The following is a 23,330-nucleotide window of genomic DNA, read 5'->3' on the forward strand; positions in this document are numbered from 1 at the left end:
TCATTCAACATCAAATGGAATATTCCACAACGATGTGACAATCATTGCAACGAATATAAGAAAGATCTGTCTAATTTCCAGTGGAATAGTCCACAAGGATGCGGCAAAGATAATAACCATTACAACACATTCTCAATATGATAAGTACCAAAATAACTGAAATAGTTGAAATACTTTAGCACAAAGGAAGGAAAACATGAATTACAAACATTCACAAAATAGTCTTACAAATATCGATAATCCATGCATGAAGAACATGTTGGCCATAAGGCTTCTGATATTAAGTAAAAGTTCCAAGCCACATGTATACAATGAACACCACTAGCTCCAGTAGTGGAGTGTTAGAGCCACTCCTTACTCCCCAAAAGAACTAGTCTGTCTCTCTAATGCCTTGCGGGCGAAGCCAAAGTGAAAATTCCCTTTCTCATACAATGAGGATTAATATATAACCAACGGGGAGGTGATGCTTCACCTTCCTTGTGACCCGTTGACTACCCTCATAAATGTTTGACTTCCCATGACTTTTCGACTTTACATGTTTCTTCATATTATGTACATGTCCTTTGGACTTCCACTTTACAATACATCTCTCCAATATCGAATTACATATTCCAAAAAATGATGTGGCACATGATGACTCATGACACAACGTGACATGACACTGATGACATGGAAATGACAAGCCAATCTTTATTTTTTCTTTCTTTGTGTCTTCTTGAAAAGATGGTGCATGTTCTTCTTCTTCCTCCTCCTTGTGACTTGAAGATGAGCAGTCTTCCATGTGATCATGATATTTCATATTGTGTTATAGTCCGATGTTCCTTCGTCTTCTTTCCTGGTGATCATCTTATCTCTTCAACTCCATATGTGTATTTTAGCATGTCCTCCTTCTCCATCTCCTTCTTCATCATCTTTCCATAGCATGATATGGTACCTACATCTGCAATCCACTCATGACAAGACAACATCAGCCTGATAAACCCCTAGTCTACAATGGTGGATATTGGTTCACTGACTCAACTGCAACCTTGGGACTTGGCACATCTTGACATGTCGCCCTAGCACTCTAGCATTCCTTAGCACTACCTAGCATACCTTGTCACTCCCTCCTTAGAACACCTATAAATCACTAACAATCCCTGTCACGCACACTTATTCATTCATTTCCATGCATTTAAAATTAGTGCTTTGTTATTTTTCCCTAGCACTCCATAACTCTCCCTGGCATGCATTGGCACACCCTAGCACATATTGCGTCTTGTGTGTGTGTGATCTTTTCGTTCTCTAGCACTCCATAACTCATAGTTAAAGTAATATAATAGGATTGATGAATTAAAAAAAAAAGGAAATTAATTTTTTATTGTATTTTTGGCTTATGTCCTTAAAGGTTTATTCAAATGTCAATTGTAAACACCCATTGGATGCAAAATTAAATTCCACATTCAACGAGTCTCTACACTTGAAATTGTTTAAACCTATAAGGAGATAAGCCAAAATTACAATTAAAAAAAGTAGTTTTCTTATTAAATTCCCTCCAAAATATTTACCCATGGGGATAAAATCTTCATATTAAATCCTATTGGTTCTTATAAAGTTAATTCTTGTGGTAAATTTTTTGTTTTGAGGCCCATTTTTAACCTCAAAATTCCCCTAATGAGCTCATGGTATAGAATATATTGTTGTACTCTAGCACCATGTGGTCTCTCTCCCGATGCAAAATTGTCCATCTTGTGTGTTCATCATCATAGTTTCCAACAAGCAAGAATTCCTCCTAGAGGGAATCAACAAAATCCTCCTAAGCAGGCTCTGTCTTAAATGATATAGGCACATTTGCACTATGTCTCTCTTATTAATCATCCACTAATATTTAACGGGAAGAAAGGTTTTAAAGAGTGTGAAGGTGATCATTTCAATATCAAAAAAAAAATAATAAGGTAATAAACGTCTAACAACTTTGAATAATTTTCCAAAGCATCTGCATCTATCTAGCCTTCAAATAAAGGAACATCAAAATTAAATTGTACCTTGAAGGGAATTTGTTGGCTTGTTGGGGCCTGACCCAGGTTCGGAGTTAATTAGCCAAACAAATCCCTGTACTACTGGCCCTTTCGGCAACATTCTGCAGAGCACAAATTGAGGTCGCACCTGAAGCAGTATGGGGGGATGCTGGAACTAGGTTTCCACACCCTTGAGATCTCTGACGGGTTAATTTAATCCAACCATGAATACCTTCACGCATGTCACTTCACACACTTCCCTGACCCGCGAGGCCTTCGCGCCCTGATATATTCACGTTCGCGTAGCCCTAACCAAGGGCTGTGGGGCTTTCACGCTGTTGGAGTAGCGATCTACACTATTTCCCTAAGTCACACCAGGGATCTTACTTATCGTTTTATGACAGTTAGTTATCTTCACCTAAACATATTCCTTATATTATATTCACTTATTCAGCACATTTATATAAGTTCGTGCAGTAAGTAAACACTAAACTTGCAATTCATACCCAATAATACATAAACCAGAAAAAGATACACATAAATATGGTAAAACCTCTCTTTATTAATGCTTCCCATGATTACAGACTTGACTTGCCCTACGCACTCAACAACAGACTACTAGGCCTCTGTGCACTCAGTTGCAGAGCCTTCTCCTATTCTACGACCCCAAGACACAACTCCACACTTCGACTCAATGCTTCATCAATTTCTTAGATTCTTGTTATTCCCGTTTCTTTTACACTTAGAGCCACTCTCTATTTATACAATCCCATGGTCTGTGGACCATGGGTAGATATTTCAAACCGACATTACATTACAAAAACAAGGGCGGACAACCCTATGACTCTATTATGACTTTACGCTCTACGCCCACAAATCACAGAGTCTTTTTAATGGACTTAGTCAAAACTTGGGCTTTAAGCCCCAAGACTTGCCTTGGGGGGATCCCATGCCCAATAGGCCCCCAATACAAGCATCGTGACTCACCCTTGAGTCACTCTATCGGTGCAGAGATCTTCACGTAGAGACCTCCCAACTCTACTTGGACGGTTGCAAGGTCGACAGTGCACTGAGCGGCTACCTGCTGAATCTCCTGTATTCATTGTTCAGAGACCGCGGTGTCAGAAAATCTCCCCTATATCTATTCCTACGTCCCCTACATCTGCTTATAGTCCTGTGCCTTCTTTCAGCTGCCTGGAGCATGAAGACTATGCTTCTGTCAGCTAGTCAGATAGTCGGGCCACTCGTGTATGGCTTTAATTGACTGCCATTCACTTTTCTTGGGAAAGGTTCTCCATTTAGCTTTACCAACTGCATTGCGCCTCCATGGGTGATCTTTCTAGTAATATATGGTCCAATCCAAGGCATCAAACTAATCAATTCTCGGCGGTAGTCCTCAAATTCGTCAATGTAATTGCACGCACCCTGTTTTATCTCCCTGGTTTTCTTATCGATAAAATCCTTCTTTATTTCTTCCTCAAGCTTCTTGACTTCCACTTCCATTAGAGCACTTTTCTTCCTTAATCGCACCCTTTCTTTCATAAGTTCTTGGAGCCTAAGATCACCATGTCGGATTTCTTCCTCAGGTCCCAAGTGTTCTTCTTCATTCAGCTGCATTATTTCTTCTTCCAAGGCTTCGTGAACCATCATATCCACTAGTGCTGCTATGCGCGGACTAGGCTTACTGCACGCTATTGGAACTATAGTGTTTGATCCATATGCCAACTTTGAAAGCGTTTTCCCCATCAGTTTCTTGCACGTTGTCCTATAAGCCCATATAACTACTGGTACGCACAGGTCCCAATCACTCCGGTGCACATTATATACCCTTTTCAGTGCTTTGCGCACTTTGTTAAAGGCTTCTATGTGGTTAACCTTCTGCGCACTTGTTCTTTCCGGACTTTGTCGTCCCAACTGGAGGGACCATTCGTGCAATTGTCTTGCCAACACTTGCTTATTGACTATGTTTCCAAATGCGAACTCCATGTGCATCTGCGCAAGTTTTTTACCATATGATTGTACCCACCTAGACAGATGCTTGTGTGGATCATCCTGTCCGTCATACTTGTCTGTTAGATGCATCTGAGGCTTCCAAAAATGCATGTGCATCATTCTCCTGCATTTACACCAGTCCACAAAGCTTCCTTGGTGTGTACCCCACCACCTCGCGAGTGTAGTGCATAGTACCCATTTCAAAGCCTCGAAACGTTGCTCTTCCAGCACCTCTTTTTCAAATCTATTCAGGAAGGCTTCTACCTCACTTAAACCATCATACATAGGTATATCCCCTAATTCCTTTGATACACAGTGCAACGATCTTGTCATCATGTTGCAGTTTATCGTGGTTGCCTCATGTAATCGGTTCTGCCATCACTCTATCTCTTCATTCGAATCTGACGTACAGGAGCTTTCGTGCTCCCATGAGATTCATTTGTTCACGGTGGGATTTACCCAGTCTTGCTCGCACACAATTATCTTGTAGATGCAACCTAAGTCATCATCTCTTTCATAGTCGTGCACTGGTTCCATGTAGCGCGATCCTTCTGCAGGGTCCAAAGGTACGACTATGCGCAGAGACTTTTTCTCAAAAATCATCTTGTGCTTCTTCAGATTTATCACCTCATTCATGTCAATGGCCCAATCTATTCCTAATAGTGTGGGGTAGGGATTGATGTCATCAACAATCTCTAACACTTCAAAATCTGCTAGCGTGCTTGCTCCTTCAATATCCACGGTGATTCCCTGTAATCTTCCCATAGGTATGATCTTTTGCTGGTTCGCCATTCCCAGCTAGATAGGAGACCACTGTAGCATAGGCCTTCCCATGCACTCCCATGTCTGCTGCGGTAGAACGTTCGCATCCAATCCTAAATCCAAAATCACTTGGTCCATCTCATATTCTCCAATCTGCACAGTCAATCTCATTTCTCTTCCCATCCTTGTCGCATACTTTCCAATCTTCCGAACTACTCGTGGTTCTCCTGGAGTGGTCCCAACACATATATTTATGAGTTCCTGCAATCCATTTACAGCCTTGTTGTCGCGCAATAGCTTCATGCATGTTTCTAGGAACGTTGTGAGCATTGATGGGTCCATTTCTGGCTCTGGTATGCCTTTGCTTCCTGAAGTGGAGGCATCAACAAAGCTCTTCCTAGCTTCCATGAAGGTTTCCTTAGCACACTCCAAATCAAACTCTGGTTCTTTCGTCAAAGCCTTGTGAACCCAAGTACTATCTTCAAGCTGCTTGCCTTTATCATCCCCCGTCATTATCCCACTTCAAAGCACAATGTTTACGTTAAGGTCTTCCTCGCGTGGCTCAAACCTCATCATTTGCAGGTTCTGAGTTGGGGGAGGTTGGAGCGCTCCCTTGCCACGTAACCTCGCGATCAGTGTGGGACAATCCTCTGTCTCATGATCAAATAATGTACAATGCAAGCATGATGGACACGTCAGATTTGTACAATCATGGGCATAATGTCCAAGCCCCCCGCAATTGTAACATATCAGCTATCCGCGACCTCTTCCAGGTCCTCCTCTGCTTCACCCTCATTTGCACCCCTGAAAGTTGGTTCGCGCCATTCTTGCGTTCTGGTCAAGGGGTTGTGTTTCAGACTGAACTTTGTATGTGGGAATCCTATCCATCATTAGCTCATAACTCCTACAGGTGCGCTCATCATGTCCTATTGATGTACAAAAATTACATAACAACTGTTGTGAATTCTGCATGTACTTCTGCAACAAATGGCAGTTGTCTGTAACATGCTTTCCTCCTATTTGACAAATCGCGCACCACAACGTAGGCGTCGTGCTAGGTCTTGTTTTCCTCTGGTCTTAATGACATCAGTCATCCTCCTATGAGGTAATTCGCGAACTCTGCGAAGTGGTCCTTTTCATGACCTCGACCCTTACATTTAACACACCATACCTCATCGTGCACTTCCAGGTGAGTTGTCATGTCTTGTTTCAAACTCTGCATCTCAAGGCACAAGTTTTTCAACTGCGCATGGATCTTCTGAACTCCCAGGTTAGGATCCTATATTGGGGTTTCATGCAGCCTCATTGTGATCTCCAAGGCCTATGCCTGAGTGGTTAACTTCTGTTGTGACAGCGCGTTCCTTAAATGCGGCATTAGCGATGGTACAAACCGTTCGTGGTGTTGTCCATCCGTCAAAGTCATGTTAGCTTCGCAAATCGTGCACTTTAGTCTCTGATCTAATTCCTAGGGGGTCTCGCCTGGTAGCATCGTGATCTCCTTGAATCCAATGATCGACTGTGCATCTAATCTTGGCCTGCTAAATTCTCTGTTCAACGCAATTTGGATATTCGCAATCCCTGCATTCGGATTCTCATTAGAATACTTAATATACCAAGTCAGCGCGCGATCCTGCAGAGCGTTGTTCTTTATATTGTTGTCTGTAACTCCCTGTGCTTCCCATACAACTTTTATCACAAACCAAAATTGGTCTGGATCTTCATTTCCTACTCCCTTGAACACCGACAACTTTATTGCGCTTGCCATATTGACTCACGGTGGTGGCGGAGGTGGTATAGGCGAGGATAGGGGTGAAGGCGGTGAAACTGGAGGTGGTGTGGGTGGGGGTGGTATGCGCGGAATCCTCTACCTTATCAAATTGATCACACTTCTTGGTGAGACCTTCGCGAGCTCTCCCTCATCCCTCGCAGAGGTGAAATCAAGGGGCTAGTTTCTAGTTCTGCATTACCTTCATTTCTATAAATTCTCCCACTTCGCGTAGCCCCAAACATCAATGTATTCGCATAATCCGCTTTTCACACAGTAGCATTTTAATCCAAGTGTTCAGATAATTAACGTACTTACCTCGCGGTCCTTTGAGGAAGCATCGCTCTGCCTCACTATAGCTGACTAAAGTATCTATCGCAAACTCAGTAATGAATCCTCCTGTTATAGACAATTTTGTGCCTTACAGCAACAAGCATGAATTGTCAATAATCCAAGGGATCCAAAGTCCCTAAACATGATGTTCCTACCCCTAGAGGAACAAGGTCAGCAAACCAACAGCTCTCAGATCAGTTCTCCACCTGAAAACACTCAAAAACAAGCAATCCTGAAATCAAAGCAGGTGCTCCACTAGGCTTCTGCGCTGAAAATCAACTCCTCCATGGTGTACCTGCGTTGCAAAGCAAGTGGAACAAAGGCCACCTGCACTGAGCGAGATGGGACAAGTGGCACACTGAGTCATTGCTCTGGAATCTTCCAAAAATGACACTTGGATCAGGGATTTCGCCTTGTGATGAGTCAGAGGCTCTGTTTCTCCAAGTGGAAGCAAGGTTCTCCAAGTGGACTCAAGAACTGAAGATCAACTGAAGAGAGAGAGGACACAAGGCAGCTACACATCAGTTGCAAGCTGACTGATCCTTTCTCAATTCATCTATATATTGAGCTCTCTCCTATGAGCTCAGGAGGCTGGAATTTTGTGCAAAGTAATGATATGCTGTTGGTTTCACTATAGAGCTATTGGGTGATTGCTTGAAGGAGGTGAAGAGGAGAAATTCTTTCTGCTGGGAGGTGTTGCTGGATTGGGGCCTTCAATGGTTGTAACTCTCTCAGAACTTTACTTCTTCATTAATAAAAGCTATTGAGGTTCTTCTATATGCACTTGTTTCAATGATGTTATTGTGATAATTGTATATTTGATTTATGCTAATCCGTGAATCAGTTATGATTGCATGCTTCTTGTAGTCTCCTTCTTTGTTATTTTGCAGGATCTCATTGTAGCTGGGCCAGCAAAAGAGCAAGGAGCTGGGAGCAAGCAAGCAAAGAGAAGGGTTTAGATTCGACATTAAGCGCAAGGCAACGGTTAGTGCATTTCCTCATTCTCTCTTGCTTTCATAAAGAAGTAAACCTTAAGTAGTTTTCTTTACAGTTGTTGCTGAGGTACTATCACCCTTAGAGTGGGATAGGGTCATCCGAATCGGATACTTTTCCCTACAACACCTCCTATAATTCGATCGATCCAGTCATCAACAAAATGCGCGATCTTATCCTTCGATGCTTCCAATCTACGCACCAACTCTGGGTTCCACAAACTAGGAGTGTCGAGCTTGCACCTTCCCTGGCTATCTGCTAACTTCGCGATCCACTCGCGCAACTCAGTAGGGAAATATGTGAAGAAAATCTCGTGGATCTAGGTAGCAGTCTAACCACTCTTCTTTTGATAGTCGCTGATTCCTGTTCTCCTGTCCAACCAACCTTCAATTTCTTTCTTAGTTGGATTCCAATGATACGACATCATACATCTATATGTAGATTCCAATCCCGGCAACAGAACCATTTGTTGGCTTGTTGGGGCCTGACCTAGGTTTGGAGTTAATTAGCCAAACAAATCCCTATGCTACTGCCCCTTTTGGTAATAGGCCGCAGAGCGCGGACTGAGGTCTCACCCGAAGGAGTATGGGGGGATGCTGGAACCAGGTTTCCGCACCCTTGAGATGTCTGAGGGGTTGATCTATTCCAACCGTGAATACCTTCGCGCAGGTCACTTCACACACTTTCCTGACCCACGAGGCCTTCGCACCCTGATATATTCACCTTTGCGCAGGTCACTTCGCACACTTTCCTGACCTGCGAGGCCTTCGCACCCTGATATATTCACCTTCATGTTATCCTAACCAGGGGCTACGAGGCTTTCACGTTGTTGGACCAACGATCTACACTATTTCCCTAACTGACATCGGGGATCTTACTTATCTTTTTATGACAGTTAGTTATCTTCGCCTAAATAGATGCCTTATATTATATTCACTTATTCATCACATTTATATAAGTTCGTGCAGTAAGTAAACAGTAAACTTGCAATTCATACCCAATAATACATAAACCAGGAAAAGATATACAGAAATATGGTAAAACTTCTCTTTATTAATGCTTCTCACGGTTACAGACTCGACCTGCCCTGCGCACTCAGCTGCAGGGGTCCACGCACTCAAATGCAGACTACTAGACCTCTACGCACTCAGCTGTAGAGCCTTCTCCTATTCTACGACCCCAAGTCACAACTCCACACATCGACTCAATGCTTCATCGATTTCTTAGATTCTTCTTATTCCTGTTTCTTTTACACTTAGAGCCTCACTCTATTTATAAAATCCCATGGTCCGCGGACCATGGGTAGATCTTTCAAACCGACATTACATTACAAAAACAAGGGTGGACAACCCTATGACTCTATTACGACTTCGCACTCTACACCCACAAATCGTGGAGTCTTTATAATGGACTTAGTCAAAACTTGGCCTTTAAGCCCCAAAACTTGCCTTGGGGGGATCCCACGCCCAACAGCATTGCACCTCTAAAGTGACTACTTATTAAAGATTTCATGTCCACCATTGATAGTCATAAAAAAATTGCGTGAAATTATCAATCATCTCATTCCTTTGTCAGACAAGGGATTCATCGAGCAACAACTTGGTAATATCTCTTTCTCTATCATTTCTCTTTTCCTTTTCCATGGGAGGTTGGCTATGCTAGCAAGAGTGATTTTCGCTAAGTGAAATTAGCTCGAGAGCCAACATGAGGGATATGCATTGAGAAATAAGAAAGAGAAAATTGCTTTGATACCACTACTTTGGATTGTCTAGAGAACAAAATGAAATCTCGGAATATGAATGGAAACACACATATAGAAATATTGTAAGCATAATAGTGCCATGTAACCCAGATTCTATTAATGAAACAAATAGGAAAGGATTGTAAAATACAAAGAAATACCAACTAGTTAAAATGATGGTAGCATATATTTGAAAAGATAGGCATTGACTCAGTCATTCACAAGGTGCCATTACAAGAGGCTGAAAATGGGATTTTAACATAAAGTATTAATCTTAAAAGGAAAAAAACCCTAATCCTAAAAGAAAAAGAATCCTAGCCCTAAGAAACTAAATCTCAAAAGACTTGCAGCCCGTGAAATGGTTAGTTGATACATCAACTTCCCAAAGACACAACTTCGACAAATTTTGACAAACTTTCAACAATCTCGAACCCTGTAATAACAAAAAAACATTAATTATGACTTCAAAATAACACAAAAAAAACTTAAAACCTATTTATTTAAATTAAAAACAAAACAAAACAAAACAAAACACACAAACAATTTTTTCCTAAATAAGATAAGCATATATTGAATCAATGAAAAAAAGTTATGACACACCAATTAATACAATAATATCCACAATATCATCGGGTGAAAATATTCAACACCGCTTAGGATCTCCATAGCTTTCATTCTTATCACACAAGGGAAAAAAAATGATACAACAACTACTTTTGGCAAGTTTGAGTGGGTTTTCCAAACACTTGTAAATGACAACGAAATGGATTAAGCATTTGGAATCTACATATGAAAAATGACTCATCAATGCACGTGGTCACCTCTTAATAATTAGCTTAGAGTCATTAAAATGTTACCCAAGATTGAGGACAAAATTATTGTCCATAAAATTTTACTCCAGTAAGACTAATAGTTAATAAAAATATAAATTTATCCGATGAGAGTGTCCATTGTCCACTCTAAAGTTTGAAAATGACCAAATACATCACACCAAAAATAAAATAAAAAAAAAAAACTATACAAAAATTCAAAAGAAATCTACCATGTATAACATGAAAATTTATGATTAATTACGTTATACCAAGATGGGATGGAATTTGACGGAAAATTTCCCTGGGTCATTTCCCTTCAAATATGGTTAAAATTTGTTTTACCATCAAAATCTGGAATTTGATGGAAAATTTCCCTGGGTCATTTTCCCTTCAAATACGGTTAAAATTTGTTTTACCATCAAAATCTTCTTTCAAAGTGTTAAAAGGAATCAGAATGATGTAGTTTCAGGACCCTTCCTCTCAATGGACTAACCAAGTTGTCATATACTGATAAATAACTGACATGTCTTATGCGTTGCCATGTGAATTGACTAACCAAGTTTTCATATACAAACAAAGAACTGACATGTCTTACGCACAACCATCTGATTTGAATGACCAAATCATCATATACAGACAAAGAATCAACATGTATTATGTCCCTCAAAATATCAGATGTTGCACTCTCAAAAGGAATTAATTGATATAAATATTGAAACAAAATGTTTATTTTCTTAGTTATTATTCATTGAACCTGGCTTCTATTCCTTTAATGCCCACATCCAATTTTTTTCACAATTTTCTTTGCAGGATTATCCAAGACAAGAATTTTATGTTTGCATTCAATAGAAGGGATACCCAAATAATAATTTCAATTACTAGGTTTCAATATAGATATTTCTAATAAGATTAAAACAATATGTGTTCTATCGGAATGGAACCGGTGGGAAGTTCTATAGTAGACGAGCTGCTGACAACAGTTAAGGATGTAGTAAAGAAGAATGTGAAATATTGATAGAGGTCAAATCTATTGGTTTAGGTTAGTTGCAACAATATATTATCTCTTAACAGAATAGATGAGAGGGAACAACAAAAAACCATAAATATCGATGGGAAAAAGCAGAGTTTGCTGACCAGGTGGACTAGTAGATTTATTATTACAGTTTCCATTGCGCTCTTGTCATTTTTACTTTGTGTTTCTATCAAGGAGATTCAAACATCAAATGAATTTCTCAAAGGATCTTGCAACGGGATGCCTCACCCATAGGTTTGTGTTTCTACTCTCCTAGGCTTTTTTGTGACTCCACGAAGAAAGAAAATCTTCAGATTTGTAATGTTATGGTGAAGGAATCGATTGGCATAGTGGAGAGGACATTCATGGTCAATTCAAGGCTCACAACGGATGTGGCCATTGGATTTGAATGAGATTCTCCTGATGACTGTATCGAACTACTAAATATGATCGTCGATGATATCTCCCAATCCCTCTCCAAGTTTAACTCAAGTGCTATGGGCGATGTGAAGAAGGTTCTCAGCGTGGGTCTCACCAACCAGGACACCAAATCTTGCACTCATTATACATAGAGCTCCTTCAAGTCTACCCTCTAAAAAATTCTTGAGCCTGCAACATTTAGTCATGTCTAGCACTTTCTTGTACCTGCAAAACATAACTGGGTAATTTCCTCACCAAAGGACCTTCTCCCTATGTAGTTTCTGCAGAGAGATGTGACCTGGTTTTGGAAGGAAACTTGACCTCCAAAATAGGCCCTTCCCTCAACCTACAATTATATGGAATTTTTTTCCCTTCTACTCAGAAATAGCCTTCTAGACCTTGACCAAATGTCCTTCAAAGAACAATCCCTATTCAAAGAATAATCCCTAAAGCTCAAATCCTAACCTCTCTTAACAATATTTAAGATGTCAAACAAATTATGTCCAAACTTGACTACAACACTTAGCATTCATCAATCACAATTAGATAAACAAATACTGATTCAAGACGTCATCAACTACCTTGAATTCTCCATGGATCTGAGCACAAAATTTGAGGTAATTTTCCTTCTAGTTAGGGTTCCTGATCTGCACTAATTTAAACTATTTAACCTCCTAAATATTGTCATAACCTTCCCTCAAACTAGTACACTAGTCTCTCAACAATTGTGGTTTACCTTCAACAATGTCTTTGAGCCTTAAGCCCTCCAAAATAGGGATTTTGTCCCTCCAAAAGTTGTTATACCAGAGCTCAACCTTTCTCCCGAGGTAACATACTTCTACAACCTTGTATTTTTTAGAAATATATAAGAAATTCATGCCCAAATTTCTGCTTGTACTCACGGCTATCCTTCTTCCTACCTTGGAAAATCAGATCATAAGAAAGAGACCCAAACTTGACCTTTTCTCCACTTCATAATGCTCTTGTAGAATTTGGCTACCTCAAATTACTCTTTCACTTCTTGTGTGTCTTCTTCTTTTAGCCCCACTAGGCCTACTAGACCTCAATAAGGATTATATTTCTAAGGGATTCCTTGATCAAGAACAAGTCCTCCATGAGGATGACTAGATTACAAAACCTAACTTACTCCTTGAGAACTTGATCTTTCTTAAAAAAAATCTTGATAGTCTTAAAGACAATTTTTATCAACAATGGTGTAGCTTGTGGTACTGTCGAGTTATGCCTTGTTTGAACAACTTCATAGCTTGAATCATCTTACCTCAGATCTTATGATGAATTCGTTCACTGTTAGTTCTTTAAGTATGTGGCTTTCTATCATATCTCACTTTCACTTGGATGAACGGTACTCGGATCATATTGTTATGCTTACTTTATTTGTAGTGACTTTGCAGACCTTATTTGCAGACCTTACATATCTTCTAATCATCCTTAATGCTTCAGGATTTTGATCTTACATGAAATACTTGTATTACCAAAATTTTGATCCTTCAAATTTGGGTTATTGTAGAAAAAAAGTGGACTTACAAACCTCATATACTTCATCCTTGAATAAAATTCAAATAATATTGCAAAGAAAGAATTAGGTTGCGTTATCACAGTCCCTTTACTTCGTCTCTCATAGAAAATTGGAAGTCAAAACAAAGAGTCTTTGATGAGTGAACTTGTTGTAGAGGTGTCAACTATGCCAACATGAGTGATCTTCAAACTGCCTTGTTTTTCACCTTAGCTCTAATACCATGTTGGAAAATCAAGGTAGTTGTAGTTTAATGTTGATTCTCCTTACTTGATAATTACTTGTGATATTAGTTAGAATTTAATTATTTTGTTTTACTTCTTTTTCAAGCAACTATCAAAACATGAAAATCACAAAACACAAATAACACAAGATATAGGCTCCACGCCAAGGGAAAAACCCACAACTAGGAAAAACCCAAACAATACTCTTCTTATAGGATCAGATCAAAATGAGACCTTCAACAACCAAAGACTAATGTCAAACCTCCTCCAAGCACCAAGTTAGCCTTCAAGAGAAGACAAGGTCTTCCAAATTCAACGAGAGTCAACTCCCTTAAAGTCCTCTCTAAACAATATTTTCACCCTCACTTCAGATGTACAATTTCAGCCTACAATTCTCAACATTGCAACAATCACAGAAACCCTAGGATTTTTTCTCTTGTGGATAGAAATAGGTAGAAATTAGGCCTTCTTCTTCGCTTGATCTTCCTTCTTGTCTTCTATACTTTTGATCTCCTTGTCTTCCATTTTCTTTCTTGAGATCGAACTACAAAAGTGTCTTCAAATGAATCGAATTCATCTCCTTTATATACCCTTCATATGTGGTCGAACCGGCCTCTTCTAGGCCGACTTGTTTTTTACTTGGGCCGACTTGGTATTGGAGGTATTCTTGACTTTCTAGACTCAAAAATAAATTATTTTACATGCTACAACTTGCCCAAATGGGTCTTATACACTTAATATTGACTCTCTTGACTCATGACAATTATTCTTATGACATGAAAAACACTAGAAACATGAAGAACATTCTTAACCTAGTTGACCAATGAAAAGAATCATGAAACCCATGCTTAAAAATAATATTTTTCTTTCTTCTTTCTCTTGTAACATAAAATATACATAATGACATAGTACAACGAAAATTATAAATACCGAACCTAGTTACTTTTCCAACATGAAAATCATTGGGTTGATCATCATTTCCAAGTCAATGATTAAGTTTGGTTATATATCAACAAAGAATGTCTTAATGGCGAAGGTAAAAATCTCAAACCAGTTAGGTATTGTCTATTTACAATTTTGGAAAAGACTGGTGACATTACTTTCTAGTGATATTTACCTCCATATATGTAGATGTATTTAGTGGTGACTGTTGAAAAATTGAAATTATATGAGCCTCCTATGATTATGGATCAAGGTGAGAATGTTCAAGTTCTTTCTGTTGAATATTTTTCTCCTAAATATCTCAATGAGTTGTAAAAATATGTTATTATTCACAGGAAAGTGAGGGCTTCATGAAGATTTGATGTGGAATATCTTTGTGTTGGTAAAAGGAATGAATCCATGTAAAGCATAATGGATGGAAATAGAAAAAGTGATAGAGTTGTACCCTCACTTACTTTCTAAATAAAATCAAACTTTTGATAGTCCAAAAGCTTCATAATGGGGTGGATAGATCCTAGAGGATCCCCACAACTGATTAAAATTAATGGTCTCAAATGTTGGTAGAAAATGTCTTTATGTTGAAGAGCTTGTCAAGAGCTTCCCAACACAATGTGAATGGGCTCAAATGGAAATCGTATGAAAAAGTCATGGTATTTGGAAGTTGAAGGAAAAATAGGAACATGTATTGATACATGCCACACTCACAAGATGACACATGACACACCCATAGGTTGACATATGGAACAATCAATATGATATGTGGCACAGTCTAGGTTGAAATGTGGCATGATGACAAGTTGACACATGACATCGTGATAGGTTGACATGTGGCACCAAATGGACCAATTAGAGGCTGCAACATGGACCAATTGGAGGATGTCATGGTGGACCTGCTTGAAATCCTACATGGCACTAGATGTGTGGTAGATTTATTTGGAAGGTCAAAAATATATAGCATAAAATATTGCAACAAAAATATTTACACTGTCAACCTCATCAAGATAGATCCTTCGCCTTACCACTACACCATAATATGTAGTGCGTTATGTTGTGGGAAGGTTCTATTATTTACGTTATTTTTTCGAAAACAAATACCACAAAATGTGCAACTGTAGGAATCAAAACTTTCACCTCTTGTACATAATCTGGAAGAATTACTAATACACCAAGATAAGGGTATGTGGAGATGTAGGTGTAGAGTTTGTAGATAATTTAATTAATTATGAATTATTTTTTGATCCAATATCCCAAAAGAATTGCAATAACAAGGCTTAAACCCACAACCTTACCTTTATAAACTCCACACATTACCATTGCACCACAAGTCTATCATATGATTATCACTGATTGGAATTGTTTATAAAGAGTATTTTACAACAATTTTAGAGGATGAAAGGCCATATATTCTTTTTATTTACAAGAAGAAGCTAGAGGTAGTCTCCAACAATGCTCCTATCTTCCTAGTGTTGGGGAATATAGTAGGGCATCTATTTAAAGAATTATCCTTAACCTTAATAAGCACTTGTAGAATTTAGTTAGCTTCTTAACGTTATTTATTAAATTCTATACACCAAACATTTATCAAGAGCATCAACCATAAATATCATGAAAGACAGAGGACACAAAATATAGGCTCCAAGCTAGGGAAAAACCCCTCCAAGGGGAAAACCCAAAAGAATCACTTCTCTTCTTATAGAATATGATCAAATGAGAAAACCAAGACACAAACACTTCGACCAAGACCCATCCAAGAACCAACTTAGCCTTCCTTCAAATCCTTTCTAAGATGTCAAAGTAAACTCTTAGTCAACAAGATTCAAACTTTATCCAAACTTTCTCAAAACTCAGATTTTGGCCCCCAATTTCAGAAATTTGGACCTGCAGTGGCTTTTGAAACTTTCGCCTACAACACTCGCCCCCCTGTAATAGAAAAAAATCCCTAATACTCACACATGTGAGCAAAAAAGTTAAGATTTCAACCTCTTTCCTTTGCTAGGGTTTTTCTTCTTGTCTTCTAGTCTCCTCACTCTTATTTTCCTTCTTGTTCTCTTGTAGATAGAACTTTTGAAGATTTTTTCAAGTGAGTCAAATCTCCTTCTATATATATGCATTTCATGAGGTCGAATACCCCTCTCTAGGATGACTTCTTGCTGGTAGAGTCGACTTGTGCTTGGAGGCTTATTTTCACTTTCTAGACTCTAAAATAAATTATTTTTCCTTTTACAACTTTCCCAAATTGGTATTATACAAATGACATTGATTCTCTTGACTCATGAAAAATATCCTTATGACTTGAAAAACCTAAGGAACATTAAATGCATGCTTGACCTAGTTGACCAATCAAAATAAGCATGAAACCCATGCTTGAAAATAATAATTTTTCTTTCTTCTTTTGCTTGTTACATAAGATATACATATTGACATGAGTACAATGACAATTATGAAGATTGAAACTAGGTACATTTTCCAACACTCCCACTTAACTAGGGACGTATTCATAATTGTACAACCAGTACAAGGATATTCTCAAAATGAATATTTCTCACAAGAAGAGTCGAATTCATAAGCCATATTTTAAGCATCATCATCATAATCAACATTATTAACATAGTAAGGCCTTAACGTGAAAATCTCTATTTATATCAGAGCATATTGTTGGGAGGCTTTATGTGAGACACCACACTACCTATCAAGGTACATACGCCATCTGAATTTTCACTAGGTATGTCCTTTTAGGATTATTCTTATCTTGGATTCCCAATCCTCAAATAATATTGGTCCTCTTCAACCACTCTTTTCTTGGATACCTGTCCAATCGTCAAAGAGTGTTAGTCAATAAGACTACTTCCTATCTTGGATTATATATCCTCAAGGAGTATGAATCTTAGATGCTTATCCAATCCTCCATTCTCCTTCCTAGTACCTTCACTAAGACTTATGGTTGTTAGTCCTCATCTAGTGCATGACACATGGAGAATATGATGTGTTTAATCTCACTCCTTCTTAACCTAGAGAGGAGATCCTCATTCCCTCTTGATTTGGGAATAGATCCTTGCTCCTTCTCAAATATTTAAGGAGACTTGTTACTCCCTCTAAAGCATAGAGGAGATTATTTTACTTCCTTTAAATTGGGAAACTTTCTATTGTGTCTTCATCAATATGTCAATTACTAGTCCTTCATGGAGATCTTCAAGTAGCTACATGGATCCTCCTCTTCTTCGTACCTTCATGAAATTGAGATTTCATCTTCCCGAATTTTCTAGAGTGAAACTGTGACAGGATTTAGGCTATCAACCTTTCATATCTCTTTCCTCTAGTCATCATCAACAAAGGAATTGTATATATCCCATCAAAGTAGAGCTTAATCATGTCTCCCTTTAAACATGAAAGTGATATTCATCATTCATATGAACATCGGATTATCTCTTTGTACTACTACCTCTTAATTCTAAAATGATGTAAACAACTTGACCATACAATCCTTCAAGTATTACCAAACCCATCCACACAATCCATGTATTCATTGAATTGAGTTTTAAACCAACAATTGAAGATATACTTGCCTCAAATGCCATTATGATTTTATGCAATTTCCTTTTAGGTAGAAAAACATATATTGACCAGATAACCAAAACCAAGAAATCAATATCAAAATTACCTCAATATGATGGACTCTATGGATTATTCTTACTAGGGAAAATTTTAAGGATGGATATTTGTATTAAATTTTAGAAACCTTGGTGAAACCCACTAGTTCATAATATGCAATCTGTAAAATGTTTGGAGATATTTTTGTGAAAATATTCAAATTTATAATAATTTTATATAGTCTCTATATAAATTTTTGGCGATTTTTAGGCTAAAATAATTTCATAATATAAAATTTGGGCGAATTATTAAAAAAAAATGGAAATTAGTGAATTTTTGTTTTGGAAAAAAGTATAGAAAATTAGCCCACCTACAAATATTAGCCCCTAAAATTTTCCCTGCTTCTTACCTCTGAGATCAACATCCTTTCGCATGGTCTATCCTCATCTTTTACCAAATATCCTTGTCCATGCTAATCACTTGTAATCAAAGTGCCCATGGAACAAACTGACCAGCAAGATGCAATTTCCTCTTTTTGGATTTGTAATTATCAACTCTCTTTCTTTCTTCAGGAAACCATATCCAATTTTGATCAATATAATCATGTCCAAATCATGTCACTTTATGGGAGATTCTTGTTCCTTAACCATTCCAAAGTATGCCAAACTTTTTCTTCCAAGAATCTAGTAACCATATGGAAGACTTATCGAGCACATTTTTATAGCCAACTCCTTTTGCAAGGTTTTTGTAGGTATGAAACCTAACTTAGAGAAGAGTTACTTAAAAAAATCATATATTTTCTTCCATATGACCATCTAGCCATACTTTCTTTGAATGAGTTTGCTTCCAACCTTATTGAAGATAAGCTTTCCTTTAGGAGGGGAAAGACTTTAATTTTGCCTCTCAAACTACAACTCGACCATCTGCATACCTTCACCCTGTAAGAATATTGTTTCCATACTAGATGGAATAGATACCAGTCATAATTATTCTTCCAAGAACCTTCCTAATTGATGGTTTTTATTGGAGGATCTTAATGATCCTTCTTTCCAAGATGACCAACTCTAACATTATGTTAGAAAACTCTTGGATGAATTATAATGTGAAATATGGTCAACTTTATCATTCTTGTAAGCTAGATGATTCCTTCCAAAGCAATTTGATCATGTAGATTCTAATTCCTCTACTATCATATCCTTCTTTCTATGATGCCATACTTTACAAAAAACAACACTCTTCTAGATAATGTAATCATGTATGCTACTATACTTTCTACTTTCTAATAAAAGAAAGACAAATTGTAAATGAACCTGGTAGAGATGACATTTTCCTCAATAGTAAAGATCCTTAAGATCTTCTCCTTTCTGCTTCGGTTATGTGAGCTTCACTCCTTTCCTTCCTTTTATTATTCTTCTTGTTTGGACAGTCCATATTGAAATGTCCATACTCATTGCATCCATAGCATTGAATCTTGGACATATCTTGTTTTCCTTTGGACTTTCCAAACTTACCTTTCTTCTTATTCTTGGAATTTACAACAAAGGCTTAAGACTTCTCATTTGATTTGGTATCATCCTTTTCCTTCAATCTTGTTTCTTCCAAGACAAATTGAGCCCATAGTTAATCAAAAGGAGTAGTATCCTTTCTTGAGTAGACATTAGTTGCAAAAAAGCTCCAATCAGATGGAAAAGCATTTAATACACAAGTAGTCATTTCTAAATTAGAAACAACCTCCCCAAGCCCTAGCAACTTATCCCTTATTTGTGAGATCTTTGTAAGATAAGTGGCCATAAATTCACCCTTTGACTTCCTTATTCTATATAGTTGATTCCTTAAGGATATCTTTTGACCTGATGGACTTATATAGTACAACTTTACCAACTTATCATATATTTCTTTATATGACTTCAAATCAACAACAAAGTGAATGAGATGATCTTTTATGGATTCAATAAGAATCCTTTGTGCCCTCACTTCTCCCTTATTGTATCTTGCTAATTCTTGAGTCTTCTCTTTTTCTAATTGAGTCACTTCACTAAGAATATATTCCATGGCCTCATTTTCTGTGAGCACCAAATCAATCCTCTTCTTCCATGCTAGGAAGTTTGTTGACCCAATGAACTGGTATCTTTCCTTGAAAAATGTAGCTATTTTATCTGTAGATTGAGACATGGGGAAAAATGGTACTTGTCAAATGAGTGTCCTTCTTGATTATGTCTCCAACTATCTTGATGCTTTCAATACCTTCAAAGAGACTTCAAAGATGCTTTAGAATGATCACTTCTAGGATGCCTTCAACAATAGTGTCTTCAAAAAGATTGATGGAGTGGATGATGATCTCAAGATTCTTTTATGCTTCCTTTCCTTCAATATGATGGATTTTACTAAAGAGCCTTGAACAAGAACTTATTCTTCATTCCTTCAATGAAAGCTTGATCCTTCTTAAGATGATGAGGTCTTCAATGAAATATTGATGTAGTAATCTTCCTTCTAGGTCAATAGGTCTTCTTCTTTTTTCCTTATGTCCTTTTGCAAATGATTCCCCTTGACAAGAAATCCCTTCTTTTGTCAACAAGATGATCTTCAAGTTTCCTTCTCTTCTTCACCTTATTTTTGATACCATGTTGGAGGATCTAGTAGGGAAATTATTTAAACAATTCTCCTTAACCTTAATAATTAATTGTAAACTTTAATTAGCTTCTTTGTGTTATTTATTAAATTCTCTTCATAAAATAATTATCACGATCATAAACCATAAATATCATAAAAGACAGAGGACACAAAATATAAGCTCCAAGCCAGGGAAAAACCCCTCCAAGGGGAAAAGCCAAAAGAATTTCTTCTCTTCTTATAGAATCTGATCAAATGAGAAAACCAAGACCCAAACACTTTGACCAAGACCCCTCCAAGCACCAATTCAACCATCCTTCAAAGCCCTTCCAAGAAGTCAAAGTCAACTCTTAGTCAACAAGAGTCAAACCTTATCCAAACTTGCTCCAAACTCAAATTTTGGCTCCCAATCTCAAAACTTCTGACCTGCAGTGACTTCAGAAACTTCAGCATGCAACTCTCAGCCTACAATAGAATAGAAACCCTAATCGTCACACATGTGAGCAAAAAAAATTAAGATTTTAGCCTCTTTCCTTCATTAGGGTTCTTCTTCTTGTCTTCTAGTTTCCTCGCTCTTGTTTTCCTTTTTGTTCTCTTGCAAATCAAACTTGTGAAGATTTTTTCAAGTGAGTCGAATCTCCTTTTATATATATGCATTTCATGAGGTCGAATACCCCTCTCTAGGACAACTTCTTGCTAGTAGAGTTGACTTGTGCTTGGAGGCTTATTTTGACTTTCTAGACTCAAAATAAATTATTTTTCACTTTACAAGTTGCCCAAATTGTTTTTATACAAATGTTATTGACTCTCTTGACTCATAAGAGCATGAAATGCATGCTTGACCTAGCTAACCAATCAAAAGAAGCATGAAACCCATGCTTGAAAATAATAATTTTTCTTTCTTATTTTGCTTGTTACATAAGATATACATAATGACATGATTACAATGACAATTATGAAGACCGAAATTAGTTACATTTTCCAACACCTAGAAGAATTCTAAAATAAAATTTTGTAGGTTTTAAAATCATTTTTGATGTATGAAAACAATTTCATGTATTTCTTATCATTATAATGGTTTTGTTTTTGCCTTTGTAGAACACCTAAAGATGTAGCCCATAAGGGGTGAACTTTATTAACAACTTGTTATTTTTGTTTCTTATTTGATGCATGTTATTTTTGTATTTTAAAGTTTATCTATCTTTATTAAGTCAATTTAATTAATAAAGTCGCAAACATACAAATGGAATTCACACCTTTAATTCTGAATCATCTCTCATTTCTTTTTCCTTTATTTTTTGAGATAAGGCCACTTTTATCATGCTTTTGTTGTGATTGATTTGTAGACCTAAACTCCTGCTTATTCCTATACTTAAAAGTGTTAGTCAATTTTGATCAAATATTAATTCACTTTTGATAACAACTTCATAAGTGGCTCCTAATGAGGGGATGTCCAAGAAATTCATTTACGTTTGAATGTACTTATGTAGGCATTGCAACACGTCAGAACTAAATTCCACTTCCGGTCTTTGATACTCAACCTTGCATTAAGAAAATTTTGATGTCTAAATTGGGTTTCCTAAGGAAAATAATTAAATAATAAAATAAAATTGATGAGTTATTAAAGAAAAAGAATTGAAACTATTTGTTTACTATATTTTTGGCTTATGTCCTTAAAGGTTTACTCAAATGGAAATTGTAGACACCCATTGGATGCAAAATTAAATTCCATATTCAACGAGTACCCAAATTTCACACTTTTGAAAAAACCTACATAAAAAAATTGAAAATACATGAAAAAGGTTTGTTCAACAAGTTTTTTTCATGTAATTTCATTTTTTTCGATGTGAGTCTAATCAGAACTATGCAAAGTGGATACTCGTTGGATGAAAAATTTAATTCCACATTTAACTATTGTCTACACTTGAAATTGAGTAAAACCTATAAGGAGATAAGCCAAAAATACAGTTACAAAATGTAATTTTCTTATTAAATTCCCTCCAAAATATTTATCCATGGGGATAACATCTTCATCTTGAACCTTATTAGTTCTTATAAAGTTAATTTTATTAGTACATTTTTTGTCTTGAGGCCCATTTTTTACTTCAAAATTCCCCTAATGAGCTCATGGTATAGAATATATTGATAGACCCTGACACTATGTGGTCTCTCTCCTGATGCAAAATTGTCCATCTTGTGTGTTCATCATCATAGTTTCTAACAAGAAAGAATTCCTCCTTGAAGGAACCAACAAAAGCCTCCTGAGTAGGCTCTGTCCTAAATGCTATATGATCATTTGCACTATGTCTCTCTTATTAACCTTCCAACAATCTTTAATAGGAAGAGAGTTTTTAAAGAGTGTGAAGGTAACCATTTCAATGTTGAAAAAAAATAAAATAAAGGAACAAACCTCTGACAAATTTGACGATTTCTCCAAAGCATTTGCATATATCTAGCCTTCAAATAAAAGGACATCAAAATTAACTCATACCTTAAAGAGCATTGCAACTTTGAATTGACTACTTATTAATGGTGCCATGTCCACCATTGATAGTCATCGAAAATTTTCCATGAAATTATCCATCATCTCATTCCTTCGTTAGGT

This window comes from Pinus tabuliformis, chromosome 2_1 (genome assembly GCF_031772625.1).
Source record: "Pinus tabuliformis cultivar Carrire ecotype Pingquan chromosome 2_1, CPIR1, whole genome shotgun sequence".
Lineage (NCBI taxonomy): Eukaryota > Viridiplantae > Streptophyta > Pinopsida > Pinales > Pinaceae > Pinus > Pinus tabuliformis.